Here is a 21705-nt window from a genome sequence, read left to right on the forward strand (position 1 = left end):
GACCCTTATGAATAATGCTGCTGTGTACATTATCACAAACAAGTCCTTGTGTGTATATACTTTTAATTTCTCTAGGATAGATACTTAAGAGTAGAATTGCGGAGTTGCAGGATAATTTATATTTTAATTAAAAAAAATTTATTTTGCTTTAGGTGAAAGTTTGCAGCGCAAATTAGTTCCTCATTCAAAAATTTGTACACAAATTATTTTGTGACAGTGATTGTAATCCGCACAATGTGTCAGCACTCTCCCCTTCTCCACCCCAGATTCCCTGCACCCATTTGTCCATTTTTCCTGTCCCATCCTGCCTTCTTGTCTTTGCTGTTTAGTCAAGTGTTGCCCATTGATGTCATAGACTTGATTGAACTAAGAAGCACATTTCTCATGTGTGTTGTTACGTGTTTTATACACCTGTCTAATCTTTGTTTGAGAGGTAGACTTTGGGAGTGGCTTCAATTCTGAGTTAGCAGGATGTCTGGGGGCCATAGTTTCAGGGGTTCCTTCAGTCTCTGTCAGACCAGTAAATCTAGTCTTTTTCTGTGAATTTGTATTCTGTTTTACATTTTTTTCCCACCCTGTCCAGTACCCTCTATTGTGATCCCTGTCAGAGTGGTCAGTGGTGGTAGCCAGGCACTATCTAGGTCTTCAGGGCTTAGGCTGGTGGAGGCTGTGGTTCATGTGGTCTTTTAGCCCTTTGGACCAATATTTTCCTTTTGTCTTTTTTTTTTTTTCTTTTCCTTTGCTCTGAATGGGATGGGACCAATAGATATGCTTAGGTCGCCATTCATAAGCTTTTAAGATCCCAGATGCTACTCACAAAAGTAGCACATAGAACATTTTCTTTATGAGCTGTGTTATGCCAATCAACCATGATATTCCCTGAGATCATGGTACCCAGCTCTCAGCCCCAGTAACATGGTCCCTCAAGTATTTGGATGTGTCTAGGAAACTTTTATGACTCTGCCTTTGTCGAGGTGTTCTGAGGTCCCTGTATTGTGTGTTGTCTTTCCCTTAACCAAAGTTAACACTTGTCTACTATCTAGTTAGTGATATCCCTTCCCCACCCCTCCCCTTCTTGTAAGATTGTTTTTTCTGTGTGTAAACCTTTTCTTGAGTTTTTGTAATAGTGGTCTTGTACATTGTTTGTCCTTTTGTGATTGACTTATTTCACTCAGCATAATGCTGTCCAGATTCATCCATGTTATTAGGTGTTTTGTGGATTCCTCATTGTTCTTTATTATTGCATAGTATTCCATTGTGTGTATGTCGCATAACTTGTTTATCCATTTTTCTGTTGTGGCACTTAGATTGTACCATCTTTTTGCTATTGTGAATAATGCTTCAGTGAACATGGGTGTGCCTATGTCTATTCATGTGATGGCTCTTATTCTCTAGGATATATTCCTAAGAGTGGGATTGCTGAATCATATGGTATTTGTATTCCTAGCTTTTTAAGGAGGTATCATATCGTTTTCTATAGTTGTACCATTTTACATTCCTACACCAGTAGTGCATAAGAGTTCCAACCTCTTCGCAATCTCTCCAACATTTGTTACTTTCTGTTTTTTTGATTGGTGCCAGTAATGCTGGGGTGAGATGGTATTTCATTGTAGTTTTGATTTGCATTTCTCTAATAGCCAATAACTGCCAGCATTTCCTCATGTGTCTGTTAGCTGCCCAAATGTTTTCTTTGGTGAAGTATCTGTTCATATCCTTTGCTGATTTTTTAATTGGGTTATTTGTCTTTTTGTTGCTGAGGTGTTGAAGTATTTTATAGATTTTATAGATTAGACCCTTGTGGGATATGTCAGAGGCCAAAATTTTTTTCCTGATCTATAGGTTCTTGTTTTACACTTTTGGTGCAGTCTGTTGATGAGCATAAGTGTTTAATTTTTAGGAGCCTCCAGTTATCTAATTTATCTTCTGGTGTTTGTGCGTTTTTATAGTTTGTATTCTGTTTATACCATATATTAAGGCCCATAGTGTCCCCATTTTTCCTTCCCAGCTGCTATGGGACAGTTCTGCTGTGTCCTGTAGGGTCACTGTGAGTCGGAACCCATTCCCCGGCACACAACAACAAGAACATGCACATAAAACAATTAAGAAACACTCCCAAACCGCACAGTGTTTTCATGAGCATCACAAGGTAGCGCTTATATTCATTATTATGAACCGTTGTACTTAACTCAATTTTTTATCATAATAGGCTTTATGGCAGTCCGTTCTTAATTGTGAGTTGTCCGTAAATTGGATGTTCATACCCTGGGGACTGTCTGTACTTAATCTGACTAGGTGGTATTGATTGCACTCCAGAAGGACCACCGTCCACCAATAGTTCTTGGAGGGCCTGTTTCCCTAAATCCTCACTCACAATTGGCATTCTCCAGTTCTCTAATTTTTGCTAGGTTAAGATGCATGATGTGAAATCTCATTGTTATTTTTTTGCATGTCTTTCCTCACCAGTGATTGTTTGCAATTTTGCTGTGATTACCAGCAAATTGATGGAGTTTTACTGAATAGTAATCCTAGTCCGCATGGAGTCTTTCTGATGTCATCCCTCCCGTCATCATCACTTCTCAGATCTAGCACAGCCCAAGGGTTTTCCTTCCTCCTAGGTCATAATATTCCCTCCCTTGCACCTCATTTTTGTAAGGTGATTTTTGCACCTCATTTTTGTAAGGTGATAGGAAAGAGGGGAGACCATTTAGTTCGCCCTGTGTTTTGTTCCTGTGGGAAATAAGATTTCTACTGCTTTGTACCAGCAGTGAGTTCCAGAGGAAGTAACAGATGGCTTGAAAGGTGAGAACAAAGGCATGAAGTCCCATGCAAGTGATGTCCCTTTGAAAATCAGCATTTAAGGGAGAGCAAGTGAAGAAGGCTGAAAGTGTGAGATGTGAGATAGGTTGCTAGGAATGGGGTCGGGGGTATCTGGAGACCTCAAGGTCCAAGGAAGGAGATGATCCGGAAAGGAATATAGCTCTGGGTGATGTGGGGTCTAGAGAAAGAGGAAGACTCCTTGAGATTTGGAGAGGGAGGAAGGCAAGAGGAGAATTTAAGGGTCTAAATTTTTAAATGTATGTATTTTTTAATAAAATAAAATACATGTAATAAAATACTTTTATTATTATTGTGCTTAAGGTGAAAGTTTACAAAGCAAATTAGTTTTTCATTCAAAAATGTCCAAATAAATTGTTTTGTGACACTGGTTGCAATCCCCAGTGTCAGCTCTCTCCCCCTTTCCACCCTGGGTTTCCCATTCCCTTTTCATCCAGTTTTTCTGTCCCTTCCTGTCTTCTCGTCTTTGCTTTTGGACAGGTGTTGCCCATTTGGTCTCATATACTTAATTAATGTAAGGAGCACATTTTTCATGTGTGTTACTGTTTGTTTTATAGGCTTGTCTAATCTGGCTGAAAGGTGACCTTCAGGAGTAGCTTCAGTTCTGAGTGTTCTGGGACCCTTGTCTCAGGGGTTTTTCTAGTCTCTGTCAGACCAGTAAGTCTGGTCTTTTTTGTGAATTTGAATTTTGTTCTCCATGTTTCTCCCACTGTGTCCTGGACCCTCTATTGTGATCCCAGTTGGTGAAAAATACATGTGTTCTAGAAAATGTATTCTACAAAATTAAGCTGAAAGTCATAGTGTCAATTCCCAGAGGATTTACGGTCTATTAGCAGGGCTTTTTGGACGTGTTGTCAGGAGGGATGAGTCCCTGGAGGAGGACATCATCCTTGGCAGAGTAAAGGGTCAGCGGAAAAGAGGAAGACCCTCACTTAATGAGGTGGATTGACACTGTGGCTGCAACAATGAGCTCAAGTATAGCGGCGATTGTAAGGATGGCTCAGGACCGGGCAGTGTTTCATTCTGTTGTGCGTTGGGTCGCTATGAGTCGGAACTGACTCGACGGCACCTAACAACAGCAACAACAAAGCAGGGCTCTTACTTTCTTTAGAAGATGTGAGTTGGAAGAGGCTAATGACAACACTTTTAAAACATGTGCTAGAGTTGTGTGACTAATTCCATAGCTTTCAACTTTTATTCTACCCGCTTCTCCAGAAGAATGGGTGAGTAGGTAAAAGATGATTAGTAAGAAAGCAATTGAAGAGAGAAACAGCTCAGAGCAGTGGTTGTCCACTTGCCATTTCAGACATTGCCATTGTCATATCAGTGCCTATCCCTCACTTATTTTGCCCTCACTACAATAAGCACATTTTAAAGAGACCTGGTCCATTTTATCTTGCAGGCAGGGCCCTCTGCAGACAGTTGCTTACTGAACTGCTCCCACATGGTCTTTGAGCTCAGCCATGGCAGACCTGAGGAGCCGAGGGGAAATGCTGTTGAGGAACAGGGTGTAAGGCCCTTAAAGCCTGCAGCTCTGGTCTTGGCTAGCATCCCTGAGTTTCCCTTACTCTGCACCTTTCCTCCCTGGGGTTCCCGGTCCTTGAATCTAGAAAACTCAGGTAGTTATTTAACAGCTAAACTAAGAGGCCAGAGTGAAAGGTTAAGATGGAGAACAGATAATAAATCAGTGAAAGGATGAAAATAATTCCTGTGGCTAGGTGGCAGAAGATGGCTCAATCGAGGCATTCATAGAGCCATAAAGGTTAAAAGGAAATAGAACTTTCCTGTAAAGGCAGGTGAAGGTGCTAATAGTAATAACAATCCCTTACGTAAATGTGTCTGTTGTTTTACAGTTCTGAGTTCTTTTCACGTTTGAGCAATCAGGGTTGTGATCACCATCCTTCTGACACATAGAGGAGGCTGAGGTACATGTGGGCAGAGGGACTTCCTCAAGGTCTCTTGGAAGCTGACACTGGAGTAGCTTGTTGATATTTCAGTGACAAAATGGTGCAGATTGAGGTGGCAGTGCCTGGGCACAAGCAGCTGACATTAAATAGGAGGACAGGAAGGAAAAGGATGTTAAAGGAGCAGAAAAACTGCAGAAGCAGAATGTGTAATGAAAAAATGAGCTGTCTTTGTAGCGTTCAGTCTCTACTAAGGTCCAGTAAGAAGCCAAGCTATTTCTCAGAAGGAGAGTAGTTATCTTCAGAGGATGCCAGGGCTTTGCTCCAAAATCCTAAGGGTCTGTGGGGTGGTTCACCAATAGGGGCCTGCCAGAGACTCCATACAGAATCTCCGTCTGCCACTGACACTTCAAGCACCATTGAATCAGCTGGATCATACGGTCCAAGAGGGAGAGCAGCTTGCACAGCAGCCTGAACCTGTTGCAGAGCCTTCTCTTTTTCTGGGCCCCATTCAAAAGTAGCAGCTTTTCCAGTCACTTGGTAAATCGGCTGGAGTATGAGAAATATGTTGCCTCCCAAATCCAAAGAGGCCCTTAGCCATTGTGCCTCCTTTTTAGTTGTGTGAACAGCCAGATGCAATAACTTATCCTTCACTTTAGAAGGAATATCTCCACTTGCCCCTTACCACTGGATCCCTAAAATTTTCACTGAGGTGGTAGAAGCCTGAATTTTTGTGGGATTAATTTACCACGCTCTAGCAGGCAAATGTTTTACCAGTAAGTCCAGAGTCACTGATACTTCTTCCTTAATACATCCAACCAGAGTAATGTTATCAAGGTAATGGACCAGTGTGACATCTTATGGAAGGGAAAGGCAATCAAGGGCCCCTGCTGACCAAATTGTGACATAGGGCTGGAGAGCTCATGGAGCCCTGAGGCAGGCAAGTGAAGGGGTATTGCTGGCCTTGCCAGCTGAAGGCAGACTTCTGATGGTCTTTCCAAACAGGCATGGAGAAAAAGGCATTAGCCCACTCAATAGCTGCACACGAGTTACCAGGACATGTATTAATTTGCTCAAGCTATGAAACCACATCTGGAACAGCATCTGCAATTGGAGTCACAACCTGGCTAGGTTTTTGATAATCTACTGTCATCCTCCAAGATCCATCTGTTTTCTGCACGGGCCAAATAGGCAAGTTGAACGGGGGATGTGGTGAGAATCACCACCCCTGCATCCTTCAAGTCCTTGATGGTGGCAGTAATGTCTGCAATTCCTCGGGGAATGCAGTATTGCTTTTGGTTTCCTATTTTCCTGGGTAAGGGGAGATGTAATGGCTTCCACTTGGCTTTTCTTACCAAAATAGCCCTTTCTCCATTTGTTGGGGATTCAGTGTGGGGCTTCTGCAGGTTGTTGACTATGTCTATTCCAATAATGCGTTCTGGAACTGGGAAAATCACTACAGGGGGATTCTGGGACCCACTGGACCTCCCGTGAAAGAAACATGAGCCAAGACTCTATTCATAACTCAACCTATATATGTCCCCACCCTGAGTGGTGGGCTACAGTTCCATTTTGGGTCTCCTGGAATTAGTGTCAGTTCAGAGCTAGTATCCAGTAATCCCCAAAAAGTCTGATTATTTTCTTTTCTCCAATGAAAAGTCACTCTCATAAAAGGTCATACATCCCTTTGAGGAAGGCTAGGAGAGAGAATAGCAATATAAATTTTTGGCAGTGTATTTGAGCCCTTCGTCATGGGGACCTGGCCTTCCCTTCATTCAAGGGGTTGTGGGTCTTTAAATTCTCTCAGGTATGGGAGTTGACTGAGGGCGATTCGAGTTAGACTGCTCTTCACCTGACCTAGAATTCATCTGCTTGTACAGATCAAGTAAATAGTAGATTTCCTATCTATTTCACTCCTAGGAACACCGACTAAGGAGTCATAAGTCCATATGAGTCAGACTATTCTGATTACTGCTGTGACTCTGCTGTCCATTACTGTTACCATGCCCACCTTGTCCTTCTCGATTGAGTGCCACCACTTGGCCCCTGCTATCACAGGGTCCGATCAGCCCCATTGAATGTAGCTGTCTTAATTCAGTTAGGGCAGTTCCCACTGTCAAATGTGATTTACATAAAATAGGAATCATAGCAGTCTTCAAGGATGCTGGATTTCCCTTCATAAATTTGTTCCTCACAGTTGTGGTAAAAGTGTGTTCTCTGGGCATTCCATGTGTGGGTCTGTGGGTTTAACCTGATAAATCCACCTTAGCATGCCAGTTTTCCTAAGTCTTTGAATACCTTCTTCTACAGTATACCAAGGCAGGTCTGGGACTTCAACTTGATTTAGTGTAGGCCACTGGGTAATGCATGCTTCAGCAACCCAACGAAAGGAACTATTAGATCTTTCCCTAACTTCTCGAGCTAAAACATTGAATGAAGAATGTGTGGTTAGTGGACCTATATCAATAAACTCAGACTGATCCATCTTTATGTTCCTTGCAGCATTATCCTACACCCTTAATAACCATTCCCACACCTATTCCGCAGGTTCCTGTTTGTACATATTAGAAAAGTCAAGCAGTTCTGTTGGAGTTACCTTTTGGGGCTCACTGGGACTTAAGTCTAGTTATAGGTCTAGAAGCCAGAATCAGTAGTGTGGAATTGTTTTGAGAACATTCAGCATTGCGTTGTAAAACATCTGCCTCAGATGATGCCCCGGGCAATGACTCAGGCAAGGGCTCTTTAGAGGCAGCTGGGCTAGGGCTAATCTCCTGAGATGGAAGTGGAGGGGCTAATGCTTTTACTGGGCAGGGTGGTGTGCCAGACAGACACGAGGTCATCTCTTTCAAATGGTGCCTGCATATCATGCAGAGAAACATCTGCAAACCAGACACCAGTTTTCTCTTCCTCAGTCAACTGATCATGAGGCCATAGATGAAGACTAGGAAAGGGCAGGTAATGTAACAGGAGTGGAGACCATGGGCATTTGGGCCATTTCCTCATGCGACTTGGGCCTTCAGGTCCTGCTCAGGCCCGATATCCTGTATACCACTTCCGTTTAATGATGGAGTGCCGCTGAGCACATCCGGCTTTATGGCTCTGTAATAAGACAACACCCAGTTCATGATGGGCAGCTCAGGCACATGGTGACTTGGAGTCCCATGGTTAAGTGTTCAGTCTCTACTAAGGCCCCGTAACAAGCCAAAAGCTGTTTGTCTAAGAGTAGTTAAATGCAGAGGATGGCAGGGCTTTGCTCTAAAATCCTAATGATCTGCCCTGTGATTCACCAATAGCAGCCTGCCAAAGACTCCAAACAGCATCTCTATCTGCCACTGACACTTCCAGAACCATTGGCTCTGCCATATCATATGGCCCAATTGGCAGAGCAGCTTGGACACCAGCCTGAACCCGTTGCAAAGCTTTCTCTTGTGGGCACTGCTCAATACTAGCAGCTTTTCAAGTCAATTGATAAATAGGCTGGAGTAGCATACCCAAATGAGGGATATGATACCTCCAAAATCCAAAGGGGCCCAACAAGTGTTGTGGCTCCTTTTTAGTTGTAGGAAGGGCCAGATACATCAACTTATCCTTAACTTTAGAAGGAATATCTCAACATGCCCACACCACTGAAGCTCTAGAAATTTCACTGAGAGGTAAGCACCTAGATTTTTGTCAGAATAATTTTCCACCCTCTAGCATGCAAAGATCTTACCAACAAGTCTAGAGTATTGATACTTCTTTCTTAACTAGGTTCAGTCAGCATAATGCCATTAATGTAATGGACCAGTGTGACATCTTTTGGAAGGGAAAAGCGATCAAGTTCCCTGTGGAACTTGAGAGTTGATGTATCCCTGAGATAAAATAGTGAAGGAGTATTGCTGGCCTTACCAGCTGAAGGAAGACTGTTTCTAGTGGTCTTTTAAAACATGGATAGAGAAAAAAGCATTGGCTAGGTTAATGGTTGCACACCCCCAAAGATATATTAATTTTCAGGCCACATCCGCAAGGAAACTTCTCTTCCAACTGATTGGCTGCTCACATCAGATCACAAAATGGAGGAGGATCACATAATTTTCGCCAAATCCCTGAGCATCATGGCCTCCCCAAGTTGACACATAACGCTAACCATCACAGTGGTGATGAAAGTGTTCTAGAGTAGATACTTGTGATGGTTGAATAGGATTGTGAAAGTAGGTAAAGCCACTCTATTACACACTTTCAAGCTATTTAAACAAAACTTTATTTAATGAGAATTCTACCAGTTAATATAGTATAAACTCTAAAGCATAAATTGAGCTGGAAAAATATTACAACAAAAGCAAAAAAATACCTACCGAGGTGAGAAGAAGAAAATGTCTGGTTCTGAGGCTAATGTTTCCTGGCCATGAATGAGGAGCTCCTGTTGAGGTATGGCAACTGGCTCAGCCTCTGGTGCCTGAGGCAGAGCTAGAGGTGGAGAACCTAATAGCCTATGGGGCTCCAGTGTTGGAGTAGGATCGGGATTGATATCAGCTATTTGTCCGTGAGCCAGTTGTAGGTGGCCCAGGATGGAAATCCACCCCTCCAGCTGACTCTTTGTCTAGTGCCACTACTGGACCTGGTGATGAAAGAGCTGGTGCTCTAAGGACTTCCAGTGTTGGTGCCGGAGCAGTTGGCTGAGGAACCATTTCTGTAGGTGGCCCAGGATGGGAATCGGGCCCTCCAGCAGGCTCTTCTCCTGGTGCTCGGCCAGAGATCAAGATGGAGGGCTTTGGGGTACAGTGAGCTCTGGTGTTGCTGCAGGTACAGGAGCAGGATTGACATCAGCCAGTGGTCCACGAGCCAGAATAAGAGTCTGATCTTCCAGCTGACTCTCCATTTGGTACCAGTTTTGGAGTTGGTGATGGTGATCTTTGGAGCTCCAGTGTTAGTCCAGGCTTGTGATGGACCTCAGCACGCAGTCCAGGAGCTCATTATGGTCTTGGCCCAGGGAGATAATCCAATCTTTCAGCAGGCTGTCTGTCAGGTGGCAGTGCTCAACTTGGTGATGTTGGACCTGTTGTTGTACCCAGCTCCAATGTTGCTGCAAGAGCAGGATCTGACTCAGGAAGTGGTCCTTGAGTCTGTTCTGGAAGTTGCCCAGGGTAAAATCCCAGCTCTCTTGAGGGCTCTCCATCTGTTGATGGGATGGGTGGTGCTCTGTTGAGCTTCGGTGTCGGTACAGGATCAGGATGGACATCACCAGGCGGTCCAGGATCCGGCTAAGGCGGTGGCCCCGCTTAAGAATGTGAACCTCCAGCGGGTTACCCATCTGCTGCCAGAGCTGAAGCTCGTGACGCAATAGCTGGTGCTCTGTTGACCTCCTGTCTTGGAGCAGGAGCAGGATCGATGTCAGCTGGCGGTCCAGGATCCCATTCTGGAGGTGGCTCCGGATGGGAATCCACCTCTTCATCTGAATCTCCATCTGATGCTGGTGGTGGAGCTGGGGGAAGACCTGGGCTCCATCAGACTCCAGTGTTGGAACAGGAACAGGAGCAGGATTGACATCAGCCAGTGGTTTGGGAGCCAGTTCTGGAGGTGGCCCAGGAGAGGGATCCACCCGTTCAGCCAGCTCTCTATCTGGTGCCAGTGCTGGAGCTGATGACATGATACGTGGTGTGCCATGGAGCTCTGGTGCTGCTACAGGAGCAGAATGTACCCCAGGAGATAGTCCAGGAGCCGGTTCTTGGGGCAAAGTTAGCTCTTGAGCTCCTTTTGCAGTTGGCGCTGGCCCCGGCTCTAGAGCTGCAAGAAGAGAAAGGTTCACCAACATGACTGCCTTTCCTCATGCTTTCCCAGTGATGGGAAACAACCCAGTGCCACGAAGAGAAGCCCGTTTCCAAGATTTCCACCCCAGGAAGTCTTCCCAGACTGTAGTCCCCCAGAGGAGGTTCTGAAGTTACTCTGAACTCTGGCTCAACCCCAGCCTCTGGGGGTCTTCCCCCGTGCCCCTCAGAAGCTCACATGCAGTCATGCCCAGTCTTCCTCACCCTCTGGCTCTGCCTCAGTGACCTCCCTTTGATCCAGCTGTGCCAAGAGAAGTTGGGTATCATGCTCCAGATGTGAGCCTGGCATGTTCACGTGCACATACTCCACCACGAGCTTTAGGCAGGGGAAGTCCGGGGGCTGATTGAAATCCTCCGAGTATTCCTTCAGCCATGTGCCCAGGATAAAAGAGATGGCGCTAGGGAGGGGTGGTGAAGAGCAAGGTCAGAGGTCTGGCTTTTCCCACTATACTGCCCTCCCAGGACACCCCTGCAAGGGTCCAGTCCCTCTGTCTGCCCCTGACTTTCCAAAGGTCAGCATTGCCCTGCACACGCCCTCTGACTGCCCTGACAGTGGCAGGCCTGGTCACTGACAGGAGGCTAGCACAGAGGCTTGTCCCAAGGAGCTCCCCATCAATGGTCTAACAAATTCTCCCTTCTAGGGAGTCTGAATTACATCCCTTTCTGTCCCCTGGCCCTCTCCCCACTGGACAGTAACCCTCTAAGGGCACGGAGATGCATGTCTGCAGGTTCACCTCACAGCCTGGCACACAGTAGTGCTCCAGGATTATCTGATGCTGGGCGACACACAGAGTCCATCTCCTGACCCAGATGCCCAGGCCATAGGGCCCCTCCTCTGAAGCATGTGCACCAGTGTGCTGCCTGGTTCTCTGCATGTGTGTGAGCATCTCTTCTCCCACGGACACTGTTCTCCCCTGGGACAGGGGCCCCACATGCAGCTGAGCACCCACAACTGGGGATCGGGATTTGGGAGCAGTTTCCTCCAATCCTGCCCCCCCACACCTCCTGTTTTAGGCACCAAATAGACAAGGGAGGAAGCAGTGATGTGAGGGAATTGTGGGAGGATGAATTCTCTCAGGGGCCTCTCTGAGCCCCCAGCCTCCCCTCTGCTGCCCATGACACCCAGGATCCACTCCCATCTCTGTATGACTGCGTACATCCTGCAGGGGTGCCCCTAAACTCATCCCTCTAGTGGAATCTAGATGTGTGGGGCCAGGGTCTGCCAACCCCAATCCAGACACACGACTCCTAAAACCTCCACCGTTCTGTAGAGATAGGAGGCCCTCCTTCTCCACACGAAGTCCACTCACCCTTTCAGCTGCTCCTGGGGTTCACCGTACTCAGCAGAATAGGGATGGTTACATCCATACCTAGAGGTGGTGTGAGGGTGTCACATCTAATGCACTGTGGACACTACTCTGCTTAAGATGTCTAGTGTTCCTGTCTGACTCTCAGACTGGAACAGAATCCTAGGAGGGCAGGGCTTCCTATCTGCTTTGTTTACTGAACAATGCTAAATACCTAGAACAGTGTCTGCAACAGTAGGGGCTTCGTGGATGATTGGTGAATGAGTGAACCCAACCAGCACCTTCCCAGGTATCTAAGAGTCCTGGGGCCCCTCTACCAGCCTCCAGGGATCCCTGTTCTGGCTGTACCAAGGAGAAAAAAGGACCCACTAAATTGAATCTGCACCTCCTCTTTACAAATGTTAAGTAGGTTTGCTCAAGGGTATGTCGTCAGTGAGGGGTCACGTAGACAGCTTCTTCACGGGAGAGAGGAAAATAATAAATGTGAACATCCCAGCCCCTCAAGCACCCTTCACCTTAGAGCTGGGCTCCGGGTACACACTTCCTGTGGCTTGTCTCATGTGGTCCTGACAGTAATTCTAGCTGATTGGACCTTTAGCACCCTACTCAGAGGAGAAAACTAAGGCTCTGAGTGGTGAAGTGACATTCTCCAGAGTCACAGCTGGTAGGGGGTAGAGTCCCCATTGGGCTGTGGAGGGCTCACCTTTGGAGCAGATGTTCTAGGACCTGTTGGGTAGTGACGTAGGTTCTGTAGGCTCCCAGAAAGATTTCAATGTAGGAGAAGTCACCCTTTAGGTAGGCAGGCACCAGGAGCTCCACCAGCTTCTCCAGTGAGCCTGCCTTGAAGGTTTTCATCACCCAGGCCTCATCCAGGTCCTCGTCAGAACCAGGGACACACTGGAATGGGACAGAGGAGGGACATATTGTCAGAGGGAGCCCCATGAACCACCAGGAGGGTTGTGGGCTCAGAGCTCAGACCAGGTACTCCCTCTCCCTCAGTGATCTGTGTCAGGAGGTGGGACACCAGTGCCTTGAGCAGCAAAGAGGTCTCAGCTTTCGAAGCAGGATTGGAGTTGGGGGATGATTACAAACATTAGGAGCCTGAAGTGATTTTGTTAACGAAGTAACCATGGTATCTCCCTGGAGAAAAAGCTGTATCCCAGTGAGTCCTCACAAAACTCCGCATTTCAGGGATGATAAAAGAGAGGCTTGGTGATATCCATTGTCTGCTTGAAGTCACCTGATCCGAGCCCAGAACTGTCTGACACTAGGGCTCCATGATGTTCCCTCTGTGCTATGTGAGGCCTCTTCCGCTCCTGACTCTGAGGGGAAGGTATGGTTCAAGCTCACTTCCTTCCAGCTGAAGACAGTGCACAGAGCAGACTCACCCATGAGTTAAGCAAGACACAGATTTTTCTTTCTGTACGTGAAAGTGGGTTTTGAGAACCTGAAGCTATGGAAAACCCAGATCCAGCCAAGTGTGAGAGCCTGGAGATCCTGGGGTGGGAGAAAGACCCCTAGAGAGCCGAGGACCTGACCAGATGGCTCAGAGAGGACAAATGTGAATGGTTGGTAAAGGCCTGAGCGGTGGCTCAGCTTCTCAGGGCCAACAGGTGCCTTAGAGCCACCCTGCAGTTCTGTTGGCCACCCTGACAGCAGACTGGCAAAATGGAAAGGAACCATAATACCTGGAACGGGCTTAATGCAGAGACTCAGCCAGCATCACAAATTGCTGGGCCATTGGACCACGGCAGCTGTTTTGGGAAGGAGTCTGGCTCTAGTGACCCTAACTTGAAATGTGCACATCCTTCCCCCAGCATGCCACTCCTGGGAGTCTGTCCTGGGTGGGTCAGGGTATGAGGACACATGTAAGCGTTTCTGCAGCCCTGCTGAAAGGGCAGCAGAAGGAATCAGTCCAGGGCCAGCAGCAGCGAGAGGCTCAGTCACTGTGGGGATAGGCCTCCCTTCTGGAACATTCTGTATCGAGTCAGGGTACAGCCCCTGACCTGAATGAAGGGTCACGTGATGTATTCCCCGAGATTGCAGATTGTAGAAAAAGGTGTGTCATAGCCTGAGCCCCACACTTTAGGGTAAAAGAAGCCTGCTAAGTGTGATGATGTGTGAAGCTGGGAGAAGGTGTGGAAGGACAGTCCAGCCGACTGCTGCCTGGGGCTCTGGGGTTGAAAGTTAAGCACTAAAATGGCAGCAACATGCAAAAGATGCATTGGCTTATGTGAAGTGAAGACGGTATAAAAAGCTCTTCTCTCATGTTCCTACAAATACGGGAAGAGTGACTTTGTAGCTGGCCAGGGCAGGGGAGGCAGTGTTGTGGGGGTAAGGTTGATTCCTTTGGGAGGGAACTGGGGACCCTCGAGAGGGAAAGTCCTGAGAGGAACTTGAGGTCTACAGGGTGGTGTCTGGGCCCTGGGCCCCCTCTGGTCATCTCGGGTCCCTGGATGGGAATGCCGCTCGCCTCTAGCCGCACTCACCCAGAACCTTTGCCAGCCCTTCCTGGTCCCTTTCTTGGGGTAGACCGAGTAGACGATGCCATTCTCCTTTTCCTTGGGGATCTCCTGCTGGCAGTTCTGCAGAGACAGTGCTTTCAGCTGCCAGGGATGCATCAAGAGCCCCTCCGAGCCACCTCCTTCCCTTTCTGCCCATCAAACCCTTGTGCCTCCGAGGAGCTCCCAGTTCTCCCATACTGTGTGGGTTGGACTGTGAGCAGCACCATCCAGCCCTGACCAAGTCCATGGATAGAAAAATGAAGCTCTGCCTATTGAAGCAGGATCTGGCAGAAGCTGGGCTGGCACAGGGTCAACAGTGGCTGAGGCAATGCCAGCAGCTAGGGCTGCACCTTGAGTCCCCACTCAGGGTCAGCTGGATCTCTGAGAAGGCCCAAATGAGAGCGCTGACTCAGCTGTGACCTCGACAGTCCCTTCCTAAGTTGTGGTCTGAACTGGAACCCCTGGGTAGACTTAAATCCCAGCATTCTGTGTGATCAGCAGGATCAGGGCAGGGAAGTAAAAGAGGCCTCCACACTTGCCACCGTACCCCTGGTCTCCAAGGCACCCAATCTGATGGACTAGACCCAGCCATGGTCAGACTCAGCCCCATGAATCCAGTATGGTGAGAGACCGTGGGGATGGAGCTTGGGCTTGCCCTCAATGTGTGCTAGTCCTGAAGCAGTAGCCCCATTTTCATCATCCTCATTATCACTCCTCCCGTCCCAAATCTACCCAGATCACATGGCTCCTCCTTCCCTGACCCCACCAATTCTCTCCCAAATGGACCCTGCCTCAGCCAACAACTTTCTACCTCCTCAGTTCTGTCCACATTTCCTCCCAGCCCCCATTACCAGGGACCCCATGAGGACAAGGGCTGTCATGGCCTGGGGGATGGTGTGACCTGGGGGAGGGGTGTGGGACTGCCCAGGTGGGATCACAGTGGTGGCCTGGCCTATATTGGCATCCCTGGGCCACCCTGTGTTACCTTTGGATTCTTTTTGGTGAATGGCCTGAGCTTTCGTGAGTGGGGGACAAGACCATGTCTCAGCCTTGGTGAAAGTGTCGAACTCCTGGGTCTCTCAAGCTTTGATACAAGGGAAGATGGGAGACAACAAGAAAACATGTTCCTAGGTTGAGTATCTCCACTCAAGTGAGCTGGGTAGGGCGCTGGTTACCAGGGTTCCAAGTTCTATGTACTCTGTTGTCAAGGAAGTGAGGTCACGTCCTGCTCTCCTGACTTTGGCCTGATGTCAGTTAAGATGTCCCCAAAGTCCCCACTGTGCTGCTGAATGCTCACCTCTCCCCATGCCATCTCCATAACTATACACAGTGACACCAACACAGCCCTCCCCCCACCCCCAGAGCCTGTGGAAGGCCTGGGTGTAGCCAGGGTCCCAGCTTTGAGCAGATCAGTTTTGTGACCCTGGACAAGTCTTTGTGCTTCTCAGAGCCTCCCCAGTCCTCTACCCACACAGTAGGGAACATTTTAGTATCTTCTTCCTGGGAACCTCAGCAGGTATATGTGAGGTAATACTTATAGAACCCATGGGCTGGAATTTCCTGAAGCTAACCAGGGGTGGGTTATGTAGTAGGCAAGGTAAGCACAGGGCTTACCAGCTTACCAGATCATCTATAATAAACATTTTCACCTTTTCATAATTTTTTACCACATCTAATACTCTGCTTCTAGGTATGGTTGGCATCTGTCTCTCCCAACCCCACAGCACCTTCCTACAGAATCAAAGCCTCTTTTCAAATTTACAGTCCCTGATGGGGGCAGACGACCCTGTAAGCAAGGTAAACACAGGTCCCCTTGTGCTTACTTACTAATCTGTAGTGAACAATTTCACATGGGTTTTGCCACATCAAAGATTTGGTGTTCACCATGTTTACTTGTCTGTTGGATAATCTGCTCCTGTAGCTAATGCACAAACTCAGAGATGGAAGAATTTCAAGCAAGGATGGGAAGATGCATGGAGTACATCTCCAAACAGGGCTGGGTTCTGGTGGTGTGAGCTTGGGAAAGTCACTTCCCCTCTTGGCCTCAATTCCCAGTCTGCACCGGGAGGGGATTGAAATTAAATGAACATCAGATATTGTCACCCTGTGCATAAAACCCTCTAATAACTTCCATTATATAGAATCTGACCCAGTGCCTCATCTCAGACTAGGGGGTGGGCAGCCTGCACGATGGCTCCCAACAATCCTACCTGTTGGTCTCCACATCCTGGGTGACCCCCTCCCCTCCGTGTGGATTGGACTCAGCGGCTAGCTTCTCAAGAATGTTGTTGTTCTTAGGTGCCACTGATTCGGTTTCAACTCGTAATGACCCCATATGGGGCAATGTTTCTTGGCTCTCTTTTATTCTCTCTCTCTCTGTCTAAGTCATCTCTCCCCCTGAGTGTCTTTCATTTATTTCTATCTCTCCCCCCTTCCCCCGGGAAGGAGCTGTGATGTATGACCTGCCCATGGAGAGACTCATGTCACAAACCTGAGGGAGAGTCTTCATCAACAGACAGAGAGAAAGTGAGGCCCCCCAGTCCCACAGCTCAGAATCCTGCTCATGACACGACAGTGAGTAGGGAGCAGATCTTCCCCAGTCAAGAGTAAGTTGAGACCACAACTACAGGCTCCTGAGAACTTGGGGCAGTCACCATGTGAGCCCTGCCTGGATTCCTGGCCCACAGAGACTGTGTGCTGTGTGCTGTTGTGAGTCATTGCTTTTAGGGCTGTTGTTCTCAGCGAGCAAGAGATAACTCCTCCAGCCCACCAGGTCATGGGTCCTGGATCTGTCCTCCTCCTCCCTGCCTCCTCTCCCCCTCAGCTTCCTCTAGCCATATTGGCTGCATTTTAATCACCGCCTCCCCGCCCTAGACAAACTCATGTCCGCCTCCCAGTCTCTGCACCAGCTGTGTCTTCGCCCTGGCTTGCTGTCCCCAGACTCATGTAGGGCTGGTCCCTCCTGTCATTCCAGTCACACATAAATGTCACGTTAGTGAGGCCTTTTGAACCACACCCCAGCCTTAGCTCACAGCACCCTACATTATTTTCTCTATAGAACATGCTCTTTTCTTTGCATGTATTTGTTTTCATTCTTTTATCTATCTTCATTATCCATTATGAACTGGAGGTTGTCTGAGAGTCATAAATTTGGACTTGCCCAGCAGCACTCCAGCATTAATGGAAGCGGTATATTCAAGATCGGGCCTGAGCAGGACCTGAAGGCACAAGTAAGTAGCATGAGGAAATGGCCCAAATCCCATGGTCTCCACTCCTCTCACATTACCTTTCATCTCCCAGTCTGCACCTGTGGCCTCATGGGGTGTTCCTTATGAGCAGGTGACTGAAGATGTGGAAACTCGTGCCTTGTTTACACATGGTTTTGTGCAATATGCAGGCACTAGTTGCAAGTGGAGAGTGGCAGCACTACAGCCCCTTCCTGGGACCTCCCTAAAGGACAGTGGTAAAGAGAAATCCTCCCAATGGGCAGAACTTGGAGCAGTGCACCTGGGTGTTCACTTTGCTTGGAAGGAGAAATGGCCAGATGTGCGATTGTATGTATACTGATCCATGGGCTGTGGCCAGTGGTTTACCTGGATTGTCAAGGACTTGGAAGGAACATGATTGGGAAACTGGAGATAAGGATTTGTGGGGAAGAGGTATGTGGATAGACCACTTTGAATGGGCCAAAGAAGTGAAGATATTTGTGTCTTATGTGAATGCTCACTAAAGAGTGACCTCAGCAGATGAAGACTTTAACAATCAAGTGGATAGGATGACGTGTTTTGTGGAAACCACTCATCCTCCTTTCCCAGGTACTTTCATCATTGCTCATGAACAAAGTGGCCATGATGGCAGGGATGGAGGTTATGCATGGGTCCAGCAACATAGACTTCTACTCATCAAGGCAGACTTGGCGAGAACCACTGCCAAGTGCAGAATCTGGCAGCAGCAGAGACCAACACAGAGTCCCCTATTCGGCCCCATCCCTCAAAGTGATCATCCAGTAACCTGGTGGCAAGCTGTTTACATTGGCCCACTTCCGTCATGGAAAGCACAGCGTTTTGTGCTCAGGGGAATAGACACTTACTCTGCGTATGGATTTGCTTCCCCTGCATGTAATGCTTCTGCCATAACTACCACCCATGCACTTAGAGAATGCCTTATCCACCATCATGGTATCCCACATGCATTTCCTTGAATGAAGGGACTCCCTTCACAGCAAATGAAATGCAGCAGTGGGCCCATGATCATGGAATTCACTGGTCTTACCATGTTCCCCATCATCCTAAAGTAGCTGGTTTGATACAATGATGGAATGGACTCCTAAAGACACAATTACAGTGCCAGCTAGGTAGCAGTACCTTGTAGGGTTGGGGCAGTGTTCACCTAGAGGCTGTATATGCTCTAAAGCAGCAACCAGTATACAGTGTTGTATCTCCCATAGCCAGGATTCATGGGTCCAAGAATTAAGGGGAGAAATGGGAGTAGCACCCACTCACTATTACCCCTAGTGACCCACTCACAAGATTTTTAGCTTCCCGTATTGTAGCTTCTTGGTTTGTTTTGTTTTGATATGCCCAAATGGGTTGCTTGAGTGAGCTAGCTGGATTATTTTTGCCTTTGAAGGTCTGATGTCCTGTCACCAGATGGCTAGAGCTGTTATCAGATATATCAGTCTAGGAGTCCATTCACTTTTCTTGTGTGGATTCAGCTCAGGTGTCCAGGTAGATCATCATCTAGTGCGTGGTACAAGCTCTGTCATACAATCTTAGAGGGGCAGAAGTGATTGTTGTAGGTACTGGTATCTGGTTGCAGTAGGGAGTCATGCTGTGAACAAGGCAGGGGGCTAAGAAACTTTCCCCAAGTGTCTGTGAGGAAAGCGGGTCCCTGTTGCCTAGAGCGTACCTGTGGGTGGGTTGTGCAGATGGACCATGGGCCCCCAATGCTTTTGGTTGTAAGGACTGGGAGGTAGCAGTTATTCCTGGACCCTTGTCACAGGTCGCTGGGTGACCTGAGTGGAGCCACCAGTCCTTTTGACCCTGTTTAATAGCCAAGTGGTGGCAAATATTAAACACTCACCTCTCCACCATGGGGATGAAATGGTTGCAGTGTGCCATCAAGTGCCAATTCTCCTAGAATAAACCCTCACAGGTCCATGCAGGGGGAAAAGATACTCAAAGTCCATGAACTGTTTATGCCTAGGCAGGAGCCGCTTCTGTCCTGAGCTCTGCTGGTTAGTGGAACTGGCTAATTACCTTTTCCCCCAACTGTGAATTTATTCCAATCTCATGTGATCCCCCACAAGAAGTACTGCTTATGCCATCAGGAGTAATCTGCTCACCAGACTGCCATTGTAGATTCAGGGCCTAGCCCAGAAGCTCTGGGACAACCCCATGGATATATTGGCCAGCGTTTCTTGGGGCATCTGGTGAACCTATCCATGAGGCGGAGAATTAGAGAGTGTTCCAAAGGACAGAACAGGCAACAAGGTCCCTGTAGATCCCTGCCTGGGCTTTGGGCATCCTGCCCAAATGGTACTGCCCCACCTGTAAGAGGAAGATAGAAAATTTGAAGGAAGCCCTCCAAAGCATAGGTTCCCTGAGGCATAGATCCTGAGAAGGGGAGCCCTTGGCCCATACCTAAGGGTGAAGCTTTTCTGTAGTATGTTTTACAAGCCTGTCAAATCCACAAGGACTGGAACCTCCTGATAATTTGTTCAAAGCACGTGAGACAGGTCTTGCCATCCTTGCTTCCAAGGAGCATTCTGGCTATGGGCTGTGTTTTTAAGATAAATCTGGGATATTTGAATCTGTCTTCTCTTTCTCTCTCTCAAATCTAATCACCAGAAGCTTCAAAATAAAAGATAACAGCATCCCTCAGGAGTAGAATACATGTTCAAGATCTGTTCCCTTCTTTCTAGAGGCTGGGGAGAAGTGGGTAGTTCTTCATTCTGAGTTCTTAGGGGAGAGGTCTGAAAAAGGAAGGTTGATATTAGCCCTTTTCTTTGCCAGTCCAAAGTCAACGACAGAGTTAGACATTAGTTGTGAGAGTATTTCAGCAAAGCCCTTAAACTCACGAATAACTGGCACTGTTTTTTCAGCATCTCTGTCTGTGAGGTTTTTTCCTTAAACCGTTCAGCTGTTTCAAAGGGTAAAGACTAGAGACCACCATACTCCCTCTCCAACCCCTGTCTTTGGAGAGGCAGGTTAAGAAGTTTGTCTATAATAAAGTCCTGTGGAAAAGACCTTCTCACTACTTCTCTCCCTTAAGGGTCCTGTTCATTCACAGTGCTTGACAGTGAAAACCTCCAATTACAATTCTTTGCTTCTCATTTGGGCTTCTGTCCTCTTAGAGTGCTTGGTACATAGTAGCAAGCATGGAAAAGTCTCATGATCTAATAATGCAAGATAGCAGAATACTATCATGCTCCCTTCAGTACTCAATGCAATGGTGTGGCCTAACCTTTGAAGGATTGCGTTCTCCTATCAAGTTTTCTGAGTCCATATGCTCAGAAAGGACAGACTTATACCATGGCAAATTGCCAGCAAAGTCTCCAGCCATGTCTGTAGGATTCACCAAGGGTCCCTGGTGCACCACCATTAACTACACCCGAGAGTAGGTTATGTCATATATAACATGGGCATCTGGAATGAAGGGACTCTTTCTTATTTAACTTTTTTCTCTGGACCTTGTCTAGTGCCTTTAATACAGTAAGGAGCCGTAAATGTTTGTCAAATGACTAAACGAAAGGATGAATGAATGAATATAAATAAATGAAAACAATATAAGGCCACAATTTCAATGGATTCAGAGACCAACTTGAAGCTCATCTGCATGCCCAAGGGGGTCTGTGTTCTAGACAATAAAAAAAAAAGTAAGCTTTAGCAAAGAATGTTTCAGCTTTAGCTGTCTTGATGAGTCTCCAAACATACTGGACAGTAGTTCTCAGGCTAGACGTTTATGGGAAAGCTCCAGGGGAGGAGGTGAAGTTAGTAGTTAGAGAAGTGGGCACAGTAGCAGTATTGAGCTCTGTGATGGTGTGGACATTATTCTTCCTGGTCAGGGTTGCCAGATAAAACACAGGGTAACCAGTTAAATTTTAGTTTCAGATAAACAACAAATAAATATTTAGTATCAGTGTGTCCCGTACAATATATGGGATATACTTATACTAAAATTATTTGTTAGTTACGTGAAATTAAAATTTAACTGGGTATCCTGTATTTTTATTTGCTAAACCTGGCAACCTTTTTCCCAGTCCATTCTACTTTGGCTGGATTCCCTACCTTGGATTTGCTATACCTCTATCCTCTGTGTACCCATTATTGCCAATGGTTGCTCTTTTATC

General features: G+C 47.2%; 1 long non-coding RNA gene across 1 annotated transcript; it reads right to left on the bottom strand.

The window, feature by feature from the left end:
* Window positions 1–10371: 10371 nt before the first annotated feature.
* On the bottom strand, window positions 10372–12583 carry LOC126068473 (uncharacterized). The gene is made up of 4 exons (XR_007515711.1): window positions 12554–12583; window positions 11854–11913; window positions 10748–10941; window positions 10372–10502 (listed from the first exon to the last, which is right to left on the bottom strand). It is a non-coding gene; the product is annotated as an uncharacterized LOC126068473 (long non-coding RNA).
* Between the last annotated feature and the right edge of the window lie 9122 nt (window positions 12584–21705).

The sequence above is a fragment of the Elephas maximus genome, chromosome 27 (assembly GCF_024166365.1).
Source record: "Elephas maximus indicus isolate mEleMax1 chromosome 27, mEleMax1 primary haplotype, whole genome shotgun sequence".
NCBI lineage: Eukaryota > Metazoa > Chordata > Mammalia > Proboscidea > Elephantidae > Elephas > Elephas maximus.